This window comes from Somniosus microcephalus, chromosome 6 (genome assembly GCF_052327205.1).
Source record: "Somniosus microcephalus isolate GS21.2 chromosome 6, FLI_Smic_1.0, whole genome shotgun sequence".
Classification (NCBI taxonomy): domain Eukaryota; kingdom Metazoa; phylum Chordata; class Chondrichthyes; order Squaliformes; family Somniosidae; genus Somniosus; species Somniosus microcephalus.
Window position 1 is genome coordinate 266000465 of NC_140992.1, and position 15679 is coordinate 266016143.

Here is a 15679-nt window from a genome sequence, read left to right on the forward strand (position 1 = left end):
TAAAGGCGCCATATAAATACAAGTTGTTGTTGTTGTTGTTGTGATTGGGTATCACAATATATACACTCGCCAGCAAAACCCTGTGATCTCCTGGGAGAGGCGAAAAAATCAGACAAAAACCCAAGCCAATATGAGGGAAAAAATTCTGGGGAATTCCTCTCCGACCACCTCCCCCACCCCGCCTTCCCCTCACGCGATCGAAGCTACTTCAGGAGACCACTCTGGCCCTGAATTCCCTGCAAAAAACCGCTGCGCACCTCCCAAACCCGCAACCTCTTCCACCTAGAAGGACGAGAGCAGCAGGTGATCTCCGCCCCAGCCAGAAACAGGTCCAGCTCTCACGTGAAGGACCTCAGCGAATCGACGATCACCGCACGAGCCGGCAGCCTGCTCCAAAGGAAACAGTCGTCATTCAGGGAGCAGTAATTCCAAGTTGTGATTCTACCACAACATGCGATAAATGAATTCTGAGAACTTCTTTATCTAACAGGATTTCTAAACTCACACCGTCATCTGTGAAAATTGGATTGTTGTAGAAACACCAATGGGTTAAGGGATGGAAAACTGCTGTCCTTACCTGGTCTGGTCAAAACAGGAACAGTAGCATAGAGGTAATGTTACTGGTCTAGTAATCCAGAGGCCTGGAGTAATGAGCCTGAACTAATGATCCAGAGATGGCAGCTGGGGAATTTAAATTCAGTTAATTAAATAAATCTGGAATAAAAAGCTAGTGTCAGTAATGGTGACCATGAAACTATCGGATTGTCGGAAAAACCCATCTGGTTCACTAATGCCCTTTAGGGAAGGAAATCTGCCGTCCTTACCCGGTCTGGCCTATATTTGACTGCAGACCCACAGCAATGTGGTTGACTCTTAACTGCCCTCTGACATGACCTAGAGAGACACTCAGTTGCAAAAAACCGCTGCGCACCTCCCAAACCCGCAACCTCTTCCACCTAGAAGGACGAGGGCAGCAGGCACATGGGAACACCACCACCTCCAAGTTCCCCTCCAAGTCACACACCACCCTGACTTAGAAGTATATCAGCCGATCTTTCATCGTCGCTGGGTCAAAATCCTGGAACTCTACATGGTGCATATCAACTTTCACTGCGTTTCAAAGTAATGCATTTGGTTTTATTTTGAGATGTTTGCGAGAAATGTGATGAGACGTTGTATTAATGCAAGTCTTTCATTTTTTATTTTGGTACTTTCATGTTTATTTTACAAGGCGTGTATAGCAATGACCCCCGTAAATTTTTTTGGTGCCGGGCGGGCCCTAAACCGGGATCCTAACAGCACTGTGGGAGCACCTTCACCACTTGGACTGCAGCAGTTCAAGAAGGCGGCTCACCACCACCTTCTCGAGGGCAATTAGGGATGGGCAATAAATGCTGGCCTTGCCAGCGACGCCCACATCCCATAAACGAATTTAAGAAAAATATGTGACTCCAGTCCCCCGTCAACATAGTTGACCCTTAACTGCCCTCTGAAGTGGCCTAGCAAGCCACGCAGTTGTATGAAAGCACTATCTGCAGTAGTTCACGAAGGTGGCCCCACCACCACCATCACCTTATCAGGGTGACTGGGGATGGGCAATGAATGCCGGTCTTGCCAGCGACGCCCACATCCAGAGACTGAAAAAAAAAATCTCAAATACAAACTCTTCATGCAAAAGAAACTCCCCACAGAGTCTAACAAGCTGAAATGTTGTCAACGAACAGGTAAAGGGAGATTTCTTTCATGCCGGGGTGGGGGGTGGGGGGGGGGGGAGGCGAGTGTGTGGCAGAGAAGGAGTTTTCAGAAGCAGGTTAGAAGGTAGCAAGGTGAAGTGGCTTTAGGAGAGGGAGGGAGTGTAGTGACTGAATGATCGGCCTCTTATAGTCGACTGGAGGCAGCAGGAACCAGGCAGGAGACTGGAGTCTGAGGACAGCAGGACGGAGCAGGGACCTATGGTTCTGATAGGGTGGATGTGAGATCACGGAGCAGCGTGAAGACAACGACCTTGAACTCGATTCGCTGGGGGCCACAGGTAGACCATGGCACATGGGACTTTGTGCGAGTGCAAGTTCTGGATTAGTCAAGGTTTGCGAAGACTGGAATGTGCTGGAAGTGCAAAGCAATGCGGCCCGCACCCGCAAGAGAGCTCGATGTTTCCAGTGAGAACCTTCATCAAGAAAGCGAACACTTAAAGAAGCTGAACACTTTATTCAAGAATATCAGAATCTACCATCTTACCTCGCAGTGTCCCTGGGCTCCAATCTACTGTGACCCCTATTGTTAAAACGTTTAATGGATTTTTGACAACTAAAATAAGAAACAATCACAAGAGTAACATCAGTCATGGCGTAAAAGAAAAGCAAATTACTGTGGCCGCTGGAAATCTGAAATTGAAACCAGGTCAATAAGCGGGGGACATAGATTTAAAGTAATTGGTAGAAGGATTAGAGGGGAGTTGAGGAGAATTTCTTTCACCCAGAGGGTGGTGGGGGTCTGGAACTCACTGCCTGAAAAGGTAGTAGAGGCAGAAACCCTCATCACACTTAAAAAGTACTTGGATATGCACTTGAAGTGCCGTAACCTACAGGGCTACGGACCAAGAGCTGGAAAGTGGGATTAGGCTGGAGAGCTCTTTTTCGGCCGGCACAGACATGATGGGCCGAATGGCCTCCTTCTGTGCTGTAAATTTCTATGATTCTATAAAATGCTGGAAACACTCAGCAGGTCAGGCAGCATCTGTGGAGAGAGAAACATAGTCAACGTTTCAGGTCGATGACATTTCATCAGAACCTCTAAAGGAGATTGTGGCATGAATTGAGCTCGTCACTCATAACCGTCAGGTATCCTGCAGTATTGTGTGCAGTTTTGGTCGCCTTATCTGAGGAAGGATGTTCTTGCCATGGAGGAAGTGCAGCGAAGATTCACCAGACTGATACCTGGGATGGCAGGAATGACGTATGAGGAGAGATTGGGTCGATTGGGCTTATACTCGCTGGAGTTTAGAAGAATGAGAGGGGCTCTCATTGAAACTTATAAAATTCTAACAGGACTAGACAGACTAGATGCTGGAAGGATGTTCCCGATGGTCGGGGAGTCCAGAGCCAGGGGTAACAATCTAACGATAAGGGGTAAGCCATTTAGGACAGAGATGAGGAGGAATTTCTTCACCCAGAGAGTGGTGAACCTGTGGAATTCTCTGCCAAAGAAGGCAGTGGAGGCCAATTCATTAAATATATTCGAGAAGGAGTTGGATATATTTCTTAAGGCTAAAGGGATCAAGGGATATGGGGAGAAGGCAGGAACAGGGTACTGAATTTGGATGATCAGCCATGATCTCATTGAATGGCGGAGCGGGCTCGAGGGGCCGAATGGCCAACTCCTGCTCCTATTTTCTATGTTTCTATGTTTCTATGAATCACTTTTAGGTTCTCATTCCTCTTGGTCCCCTTTCACCTGCTGCCAACCACATCTTTTATTTTTTTTGCCTTTTGGGCCTCTTTCTAGTTCTCTCCTCAGCCTCATCTACACCTGGAACAAAAAGCCTCAGAACTGCAGAACGTGAAGGGCAATTGATACCTCAACTATGGGACTTGAAGGCACTTCACAAATACATTCATCCTCTAACATATTCCAAAGGAAAAAAAGAGTTTGATCAACCACATATTGTGTTAGTGATGGGGGTAGGGGGGTGCGGGTGCGAGGCGGGAGGAGATTACAAAGCATCTAGTGTTAAATCCGACACAAATTCTTTCCTCATAATCCAAGAACGGCACATTTATTCCAGAAGGGATAGATTCCACTGCTGTGGAACATTCTGGAATATTCAGCATTTGAGCCCATTTGTGACATTTAATAAAACGATATTCAAAAGCCACTTGGCAAGAATCTCGGACAATCAACATCCACTGTCATTTCAAGAATATAGTCCTTTTCCCAATGTAATCCTCACCTGCACTTTATATGTACAATAGTCCCAAGTGTACTTTGCACCCAGTGTAGTTAGGTGTGGATTAAAAACAGGAAATACTGGAAACACTCAGCAGGTCAGGCAGCATCTATGGAGAGAGAAACAGAGTAAATGGGGGTGATTTTCATTCAGAAGTCGGGAAGGAGGCAGGACTACAACTTTCGGGGTTGTAGTCCCGCCTCCTTCGAGATGCGGCCAATCCACGCGATTTTAACTTGATTGACTTTGTTGAGCCCGCCCAGCGGGCTCAGCAGGCCAATTAAGGGCCACCCGGCAACAGGTGACGTCACAGACTGAAATTTTATCTGTCGAGACGTGTTGACAGATGAAATATCAGTGTCACAGCTGTTTGAAGCTGTCAAACATTGACAGTCTTACTTCTAACCTGAGTCCTTCTACACAGACTCAGTTAGAAATCTCACTGGCACAGAAAGCTGAAGGCTGTCACTTTTCACAGATCGCAGCCATTCTGCTTTCTGTGCCGGTTAGATGATAGACTCCCGAAACCTAGAGGAAGGAAGGCTGTAAAGGTAAGTACAAGTAATTTAAACTTCTCTACACACTTTAGACACACCAAACACACTCACCTTTGCACTCATGCACCCATCACTCACCTGAACACCGACATCTCGACCCCTCCAAGTCCTTCAACCCGACAGCCCGACTCCTCTAACTTGCCGTGGTTTGGAGCCGTCGGGAATCCCACACTTCAAGCTTTAAAATAGGGATTAGGCTAAAAACTGCCTGTTAACTACCTGTTAACAGGCAGTTAATTGGCACTAATCCCTTCCCGCCTCGGGTAGGCGGGTCCCAGTGCGGGGCGGGTACCCGCCTCCTTTGAAACTTACATGGAGGCGGGTTGGGGGCGGGATGGTGTCGGGACCCCCGAATTCGGGACTTTAATTCCCCCGCTCGCCTCCAATCCCGACTCCACGGGTCAATGAAAATCGACCCCAATGTTACATAAGAACATAAGAAATAGGAGCAGGAGTCGGCCATTCGGCCCCTTGAGTCTGCTCCGCCATTCAATAAGATCATAGCTGAACTGACCTTGGCCTCGAATCCACTTTCCTGCCCGTTCCCCGTAACCCTCGACTCCCCTGCTTTTCAAAAATCTGTCTATCTCCGCAATGAATATATTCAATGACTCAATGTTTCAGGTCAATGACCTTTCATCAGGACTGGAAGAAGTTAGGGATGTAACCGGTTTTAAGCAGGCGCAGAGGCAAGGAAAGGGGGTAAGGGAGGAAAGGATAAAGGGAAAGGCCTATGATTGGGTGGAGGGCAGGAGTCATTAAATGACAGGAGGGAAGATGGTGCAGGTTGAAAGGTGGTGGTAATGGGACAAGTAAAGAAACAAAAGATGGGTCCAGAGGAGGTGTAAATGGCACCAATAGAATCATTACCAGCACCTGCTGTCTGAAAAAATGGGAGCAGAGGTTATGGTCTCAAATTGTTGAACTCAATGTTGAGTCCAGAAGGCTGTAAAGTACCTCATTGAAAGATAAGAACATAACATAAGAACAGAAGAAATAGGAGCAGGATTAGGCCACTTGGCCCCTCGAGCCTGCTCCGCCATTCAATAAGATCATGGCTGATCTTGGGCTCAAAGCCACTTCCCCGCCCGCTCCCCATAACCCTTCATTCCCTTATCTTGCAAAAATCTGTCTATCTCCACCTTAAATGTATTTAATGACCCAGCCTCCGCGGCTCTCTGGGGCAGGGCATTCCACAGATTTACGACCCTCTGAGAGAAGAAATCTCAGTTCTAAAAGGGTGACCCTTTATTCTAAAACTGTGCCCCCGCATTCTAGATTTCCACACAAGGGGAAACATCCTCTCTGCATCTACCTTGTCATGCCCCCTCAGTATCTTACATGTTTCAATAAGATCAGCTCTCATCCTTCTAAATTCCAATGAGTATTGGAGGTGCTGTTCCTCAAGTTTGCGTTGAGAATCATTAAAATAGTGCAGGAGGCCGAGGACAGAGAGGCCAGAGTGTGATGGAGCATTAAAGTGGCAAGTGACCGGAAGCTCAGGGTCTTAAGAACATAAGAACATAAGAAATAGGAGCAGGATAGGCCATATGGGCCTTCGGGCCTGCTCCGCCATTCAATAAGATCATGGCTGATCTACAACCTCAACTCCACTTTCCTACCCTATCCCCATATCCCTTGATTCCCCTAGAGTCCAAAAATCTATCTCAACCTTGAATATACTCAAAGACCTTTGGAGCAGAGAGTACCAAAGATTCACAACTCTGAGTGAAGAAGTTCCTCCTCGTCTCAGTCTTAAGTGGCTGACCCCTTTTCCTGAGACTATGCCACCTTAGTTCCGGACTCTTCAGCCATGGGAAACAAATCTCTCAGCATCTACCCTGTCAATCCCCCTCAGGATCTTATATGTTTCAATGAGATTTCCTCTCATTCTTCTAAATTACAAGGAGTATAGGCCTAATCTACTCAATTTATCCACATAGGACATCCCTCTCATCCCAGGGATTAGTCTAGTGTACCTTCATTGAACCATCTCTAAGGCAAGTACAGGAAACTATCTTTTAACTGGCACCTAAATATCAGGAAATCTCTCTTAACCGGCAAAATTCAGGAGTAGGTTCAGGTAAGTTTTACTATATATTAGTGGCCGTGTAACCGGGGTTCCTGCACCTGTGGCCGTGCAACAGGGACTCCTGGATCTGTGGCCGTGTAACAGGGACTCCTGGATCTGTGGCCGTGTAGCCGGGACTCCTGCACAAGTGCCGTGTAACCAGGGCTCCTGCACCTGTGGCCGTGTACGGGGCTCTCGTACCTTGGTAAGTATACCTCGCTGTCATCCGGACTTTTTGATCAACTGGCACCACGCCGGTCCCGTCGGTGCCGGATAAAAAAGAGTTTCCTGTATATCCTTCCTTTGATAAGGAGACCAAAACTGTACACTGTACTCCAGGGGTTGTCGTACCAAAGCCCTGTACAATTGTAGCAAGACTTCCTTACTCTTGTACTGTTCCCAAGAGAGCTGTGGAGGATGGGTCATTGAATATATTTAAGGTGGAGATAGACAGATGTTTGAACGATAAGGGAGTTGAGGGTTATGGGGAACGGGCAGGAAAGTGGAGTTGAGGCCAAGATCAGATCAGCCATGATCTTATTGAATGGCGGAGCAGGCTCGAGGGGCCGAATGATCTACTCCTGCTCCTATGTCTTATGTTCGTATGTACTCTAACTCCCTAGTAATGAAGGCCAGCACTGGCGGACTAAACTAAGCTGTTCAGGAAAGCATCACCCAATCTGCGTTTGGTCTCCCCAGTGTAGAGGAGACCGCATCGTGAGCAGCGAATATAGTTAATTAGGTGTGAGTTAGTTAAGTACATCTAGTGATGTATCATAGGTAATCGTAATTGCCTGGAGCTGGCTTGATGGATTCGGAGAGGAATTTCCCGAGTTTTCTTGAAATTGGCCAATTGATGGCACTGGATGTTGATGCTGCAGCACGATACAAGATGGCTTCAGCTTCAGCATGGGATCAGATCACAGTGATTAACTTCACCCATAAATTATACCCTAGGACTCTTTACCAATAAATAACCATGGCCAGCAATTCACAGGAATGGAAACAGCGACCCTTTAATGATGACCTTCTTTGGGATTTGATTTCTTTTCACTACGGAGTTGTTTATTTATGTTGTACACTCACAAAGGATAATGGTGCCTCTCTGTCTAATTACAAGGCAGCAGTCCAGGGAATGATGTGGCAAACAGCTGAATATTTCAGTCGGCAAAGAGCTACCGCAAGTGGAAGAATCCATGGGTTAGTCGTCGGTTGTGGCTCAGCTGGTAGCACTCTTGCCTCTGAATCGGAAGATCAGAGACTTGAGCATATAATCTAGGCCAACACTCCAGTGCAGTACTGAGGGAGGGCTGCACTGTCGGAGGTGCCGTCTTTCGGATGAGACGATAAACCAAGGCCCCGTCTTCCCTCTCAGGTGGACGTAAAAGATCCCGCGGCACTATTTGGAGTTCTCCCTGGTGTCATGGGGCCAATATTTATTCCTCAACCAACATCACTAAAAAAAACAGATTATCTGTACATTTTCACGTTGTTGTTTGTGGGATCTTGCTGTGCACAGGCTGGCTGCCGCGTTTCCGACAATACAACAGTAACTACACTTCAAAAAGTGATTCATTAGTTGTGAAGCATTTTGGGACGCCCTGAGGTTGTGAAAGGCGCTATAGAAATGCAAGTCTTTCTTTCTATGGGCTCCCTGCAGACAGAAGAGGACAATCAAGCTCACTGGTTCCTTGTTGGAGCTTTTGGACTTTCATGCACTAAAAAAACGGACTTCAACTTAGCACTGAAATCAGCTGAATCAGACCTCTTCACCATCTGGATTGCCAGGATTGGTGTTAGAGAGCGGGACACTGGACTCATTGAACAAGCTAGCTGCTGTAATGGGAAGATGGTAGGGTTTGTATTCTGGCAGGATGCGATCCAATGGGCCAAACAACCTCCAACACCCAAACCTATCTTGTGACCTCTTGAAGTTCCACCTTGGAGCAGATAACCAAAATGTGCGTACAGGGTTATTTTTCATGATGTGCAACGCTTAAATTCATTACAAAGTTAACGTGTATGAAATAAAGCTTCCACGCTTGTTGCTCCTTGGAGCTCATTACAAAGTGATGACGGAGGAATGAAAGGAAACTGTGAGGGTGCTTGTAAGCTCTTTTGAAAAGGATAAGAGTTAAAAAAAAGACGAACAGATGCTCCCCGGTGCAGCCGTGCTGGTGGACGCTCAGGGTGGGCGGGTCAGTGAAGCCGATCCCTCAGGCGGCGCGGGTGAAGGGTCGTTCCTTCGTGTGCTCCCACTGGTGGGTCAGCAGGCCGGATACGCGGTCAAAGCCCTTCCCGCACACGGGACGGGTGTACGGTCAGTCCGCGCCGCTGCGACAGTCGTCACTCCCTCCTTCCACCTGCGGAGGCCGATGATACTCAACAAGAACAGCTTGTATTTATATAGCTCCTTTAATGTAGTAAAACGTCCCAAGGCGCTTCTCAGGAGTGTCATAAAACAACATTTGAGACCGAGCCGCATAAGGAGATGTTAGGCCAGATGACTAAAGCGTGGCCAAAGAGGTAGGTATTAAGGAGCGTCTTAAAGGAGGAAAGCGAGGTAGAGGGGCGGAAGGCGGAAGGGAGGGAATTCTAGAGCTTAGGGCCTAGACAGCTGAAGGCATGGCTGCCAACGGTGAAGCGATTGAAATCGGGGATGCTCAAGAGGGCAGAATTACTCGGCTCCTGATGATTCGAGCGGCTCCGTCGGTGCTTGACGCGATGCTTGGTCTGAGCTTCCTGTCTGCAAATCCTCCATTTCTAAAATCCTGAGAGTCCCGAGCATCCCCTCCGGCTGGATTCCATTTGCCATAGCGAGTAATCATCTCGCGGACATGTGATCCGGACCTATTCTAACTCCCGCAGTCTTGAAAATTTCAATTGACCCCCAGAATGGGGGTCAGCAGCACGGTGGCCTAGTGGTTAGCACTGTTGCCTCACAGCGCCAGGAACCCAGGTTCGAATCCGGCCTCGGGTGACTGTGTGGAGTTTGCACATTCTCCCCGTGTTTGCGTGGGTTTCCTCCGGGTGCTCCGGTTTCCTCCCACAGTCCAAAGATGTGCGGGTTAGGTTGATTGGCTATGATAAATTGACCCTTAGTGTTAGGGGATTAAATACGTGGGGTTACAGGGATAGGGTGGGATATGTGTTGGTGTAGTGGTTACGGGGATTGGGTGGGATATGTGTCGGTGCAGGCTCGATGGGCCGAAATGGCCTCTATTTGCACTGTGGGGTTTCTGTGATTTCTGTGATTTCTGTGAGAATCTACAGCCTTTTGAGGGTGGGCGGGGGCTAGGGGGCGAGCAGAGAGTTCCATATTCTCACTACCATTGAGTGAAAACTGCTTCCTGATTTCACTCAAACGGCCTAGCTCTATTCTCTATATCTACCCTATCGAATCCCTTTATCATTTTAAACACGTCAATTAGATCACCCTTCAAACTCAAGGGAACACAAGCCAAATTTATCCAACCTGTCCTCATAATCTAACCCTTTACACCCAATATCGTTCTGGTGAATCTGCGCTGCACCCACTCTGAGGCCAATATATCTGTTGCGTTTGCAAAGATAATCCAGAGGCCGTATGCAGCGCTCAGTTCATGTTGCTTTTAATGGCTGATCCAAACACACTCTTACAGGCAAAAGCAATCGAATACCTATATCCAATGTCAGAGACACAATACAACGATAAGAGCACTATCAAACTCCATGTGCTCAGGCCAAGGCAATCGAGTACCTATCACCAATGTCAGACATAACATTTCCTCCCCCCTCACAGAATTTCAAACATGAAATGTAGTGACAAAGTCCTGTAGGTGGCCAGGGCGAGAACGTGTACGAACAGGCCGAGGTGCGGACTGGTGAAGAGCAGGCCGAAGTGGGGACTGGTGAGGGGCAGGCTGAGGCACAATATCTGCTTGAGGGTTGGCTGGCTGAGCCACATGTGCATCCCGCCACTCTGGGGGTAAGGCTTGGGGATTAGGTCCGTATAATCCCGCATCAGGGGGTGCTGGCACCTTCCGAAGGCGGCTGGCATGCCACCGAGAGCCGTCAGTGAGGCAGAAAGTGGCTGGTCCAAGTTGGCGGCTGATTTGGAGAGGGGAGGACCAGAATGAGGCCACCTTATTGTTGCGGTGAGGCCTGCGGACTCTGACCCAATCGAAGACTGAGATGTTGGGTGCCTTGGCCCTCTTCGACTGGTCGAAGCGGAGTTTCATCTTCTCCTGCTGTCTAGCGACTGTGGCTTGAGCCGGTGGAGCAGGGCTCTGAGCTAGCGAGGGGCGGAGCCTGCCAAGGGGCAGCATGAGTTCACGGCCTAGCATGAGGGATGTGGGTGAGACCCCTGTAGTGGAATGCTGGGAGGCTCTGTAGTGAAGCAGTGTGTGGAGGAGGGCCTTGTCAAACGCACACCCCTGGGATAGGTGTGCTCTGAGGCCATTTTTCAGTGTCTGGTTAAAACGCTCCACCCCCCCCATTTGACTCGGGGTGGTATGTGACGGATGCCCTTGCTCTCAAGGTAAGAGGAGAGTTCCGAAGAGACCATTTGGGGGCCATTATCTGTGGTGATGGCCTTTGGATGCCCCCAGCGGGAGAAGAGGGACTCAAGGATATCGATGATGACCCGAGAGGTGACGGAGCCCACGGCAGTGACCTCTGGCCATTTTGAGTGCAGGTCATAGGTCACCACTAGGAACTGTTGATGGTGGGGGACACCATGGATCTCCCCGCAGACGTCCAGCTGCAGGTGCTCCCAGGGCTGAGAGGGCCAGGCAAGGGGTTGCAGGGGTGGAGGAGCTTGGTGGCCAGTCTTGCCACTTACAAGGCAGGCTGCACAGTCATTGACCAGGGCCTCGATTTCCCTATCGATACCCGGCCACCACACTAGGTCTCGGCATCGTTGTTTGAGCTTCACTATGCCCAAGTGGCCCTCGTGCGCCATGGATAAAACACGCGCATGAAGGGCACTTGGGACCACAGTGCAGAGCCCACGTGCAACACAGGAGTCATTCCAGCAGGAGAGCTCCTCTTTAACTCTGGAGTAGGCAGACAGTTCCTCAGGCACCTTGCGAGGCCAGCCATCTCTGATGAAGGTGCACAGCTGGGAGAGGGCCGGATCCTGTTCAGAGGCCTCTTTGAGCTCCTGGAGCGAGACTGTGGTTTGGAGAGGCGTGTGCAGCATCTGGACGATATCCTGTTCCACATGTTCAGACCCAATGAGTGGGGCTGGGGCAGAGACAGTGCGGGAGAGCAGATCTGCAACAACATTGTCACGTCCTGGTGTGAACTGGAGGCTGAAATTGTATTGGCGGAGGCGGTCAGACCAGCGGTGTAGACGCAGTGGTCTGTGGCCCGTGCCGGATGTCGACAGCAGGGCAGTGAGAGCCTGGTGATCGGTTCGCAGGGTGAAGGCACGGCCATACGTGTACAGGTGCCACCACTCACATGCCCAGACGCACGCCAGCGCCTCACGCTCGCCTACTGAGTACTTCTGTTCAGTTGGGCTAAGGGCTCGAGAGGCAAAGGCGATTGGTTTCTCCACTCCATTCTGTATCTGCGATAACACTGCCCCCACAGCTGCAGCGGACGCGTCGCAGGTGACGAGGGTGGGGCTGGCGACGTCAAAGTGAGCCAACACTGGAGGCGACGTGAGCTGCTATTTGAGGAGGCGAACAGCTTCCGTACAGGCTTGTGACCACACCCAGGGCTCATCCTTTCGCAGGAGCTGGCGCAGTGGGGCTGTGGTGGCTGAGTACTGGGGCAAAAACTTCAGGTAGTACCCAGTCATGCCAAGGAAGGCGGCAACCTGTGCTGCAGAGCTGGGTTCTGGGATGCTGTGAATGGCATCCACGTTTGACTGGAGTGGGGATATACCGACAACCGAAACCCCACAAATTCGATCTCTGAAACAGCAAGACACACTTTTCGCCATTCAGTGTGAGCTTGTGTTTTGCTAGAGCCATGAAAACTCTGTGAAGGCGTTTGTCGTGAGTGGAAGTCGAGGGCCCATGCACGACGATGTCATCCAGGTAGATGACCACCCCAGGAATGCCCGCGAGCACAGAGGACATCACCTTTTGGAAGCAGCTGGGTGCAGAGCTAAGTCCAAATGGCATCCTGGTGTACCGAAAGATGCCAGCATGTGTCACAAAAGCAGTGAGGTCCCTGCTGCTGGGGTGGAGGGGAACCTGTAGATAGCCCTGTCGAAGGTCCAGTTTCGAGAACAGGATGGAACCATAGAACTGCGCTGTGAGTTCCTCTGACGTGGGCAGTGGATATTTGTCAGGGATTACAGCCTTATTCACTGCTCGAAGATTGACACAGACGCGTAGACCACCTGACTTTTTCGTTGCGACCACCAGGTTGGAGACCCATGGGGAGGCATCAACTGGTTCGATGATGCCAGCTTCCAGTAGCTGCTTTAGTTCAGCTGTGACCCCGTCACGGAGAACAAGTGGGATGCGGCGCAGTGGCTGAATGACAGGGGTAACGGTGGAGTCAACCATGGGCTGGCGGGTGAAGGCAGTCAGGCAGCCCAGACCCTCGAAGAGTGCTGGCCATGTTTGGCGCCACGGTGAGGCGACGTGCAGAATCGCAGACCCGCCGGTGTCCAAGAGAGAAAAACCCAGGTCAGTGAAAAGATCCAGTCCCATCAGGTTAGCTCCTTAGCGTGCCACATGAAAACAAAAATCTGGCAAAACATTTGAATGTGTCCACGTTCAGCAGTGAGACGCTGGTGCCAGTATCCAACAACAGAGGGATGCACACATCATTCAGGTTAATTGTGCATGACTTGAAAGCCACTACTGGCCCAGAGCTCACGTTGTGAATTATAGTGCTTGAGGACTGATAGTGTTCATTTGTAGCAACCGGGGCAGAGCGGCAGACATTGGCAAAGTGATTTTGTTTTCCACAATTGCGACAGGCTTGGTCGCGCGCGGGGCAATTCTGCGCTCTGGTAGCATGTGAATGAGATCCACAATTTCCACACTGTTGCCGCGGTAGCGCGCGTTGCTGCCGTCGCGCGAGCATTACAGTGTCAGGGATGTCGGGGCCGAGGGCGCCGTCACTGGGTGTGTGTGCTAGTTTCTCTGCACATTCGGCTGCAGACTCCACTTGAAAGGCAATGTTAACTGCCTGTGACAACGACAGATCGTCGGACTCGAGTAACAGTCTTTCACGCACTCTCACGTTGTTGGTGTGCTCTATTAGTTGATCACGCACCATCTCATCTTGTAGTGCACCGAACTTGCACGAGCTAGCTAACCCCCTCAAATTTGCCACATATTGATGCACAGACTCGCCGGGAAGTTGGTGACGCTGTCTAAAAATGACTCGCCGCAGGAGGGCACTTTGTGGGGCAGATAAGTGTGTGCTTAACAGAGCCACAGCCACATCATATGTTTGAATTGAGTCTGCTGTGCCTAATGTCCCAAGAACACACTGGCCCTCTGCTCCCAAGCAATGGGATAACAGTGCCTTTTTCCGTGCTGTACTCACATTTTCTAGTCCAAGAGCGGTGAGGTAGGTTTCAAACGACTGTAACCAGCGAACCCATGGGATCAGGGGCTCACCGGGTAGTGCGAGGAAGGGAGGAGGTGGTGGAAGAGAGATCTCAGCCATCCTCGTCGCCAAATGTTGCGTTTGCAAAGATAATCCAGAGGCCGTATGCAGAGCTCAGTTCATGTTGCTTTTAATGGCTGATCCAAACACACTCACCCAGGCAAAAGCAATCGAATACCTATATTCAATGTCAGACACAATACAATGATAACAGCACTATCAAACTCCATGTGCTCAGGACAAGGCAATCGAGTACCTATCACCAATGTCAGACATAACAATATCCTTCCTAAGGTGTGGTGCCCAGAACAGAGCTCAGTACTCCAGGTGGGTTCTGACCAATGTTCTGTACAACTGAAGCATAACTTCCACCTCTTTATATTCCAGCCTGCTTGAGGTAAAGGCCAGCATTCCATCAGCCTTTTTGATTACTTTATGCACCTGTCCACTAGATTTTAGTGATTTGTGTAGATGGACACCCAAATCTCTTTGCTCCTCCACAGATCCTAATTTCTCAGCATGAAGAAAATATTCGGATTTGCCCTTCTGGGAGCCAAAGTAGATGACCTCACAGTTCCCCGTATCAAATTCCATTTTCCACAGTTTTACCCACTCACTTAATCTGTCTATGTTCCTTTGTAACTTCCTGCTCCTATCTGCACAACTTACTGTGCCTCCTAACTTCGTGTAATCTGAAAACTTAGTTGTACAACTGTCGATTCCTTCATCCAAGTCATTAACATTATCTGGTGAAAACCTGAGGCCCCAGTACCGATCCCGGGGGAACGCCACATATCACTTTCCACCAATCAGCGTACTTCGCCTTTATCCCTACCTACCAATCAATTTCCAACCCCATGCAAGGTTGCTTCCACCTCCATGGACTTTCATTTTTGCTCATAACCTCTTGCGTAGAACCTTATCAAATACCTTCCTCACCTATTTCTTCAGTCGATGTGAAAATTAAAATCTCTCATTATAAACGCGGCGATTTTAACCCTACTCGCACTGCAGAAACCTGGCGGGAGGGCGGTTAAAATCGCCCTGGCTCTTACCTGTTCAAAAGCCGCCATGATCGCAACATCTGCCATTTTAACCTGATCTCCTGAGCAGGCAACAAGGACAAGCACCCGGAGCCAACAGGGTCCTTCTTTATATATGCATGTTGTGGCACAATGACATCATTGAGGCCCGACTGTAATTTTAACATAGGCCTGAGCGGGGAATCCACCTGGAGTTAAAATGGGAGCCATTGCTATATGCTTCTCTGATCTCTGTACTTAGACATTCTGCCACTACATCACTACTATCAGGAGGTCTGTAGACAACTCCCACCAGAGTTTGTTCCTTAATTCTACCCAAAGTGGTTCCACTGCCTGCTCACCCTTACTGAACTCCCTTATTTCCACTACTGTAATTGTGTCTTTTATCAATATTGTTACTCCTCCTCCTTTCCCAATTAACCCTTAGATCTTATCACCTGGAATATTTACCTCTGTCGGTATCTAGGTTACATCTCCGAACTGGATGGGTTGGAATCTC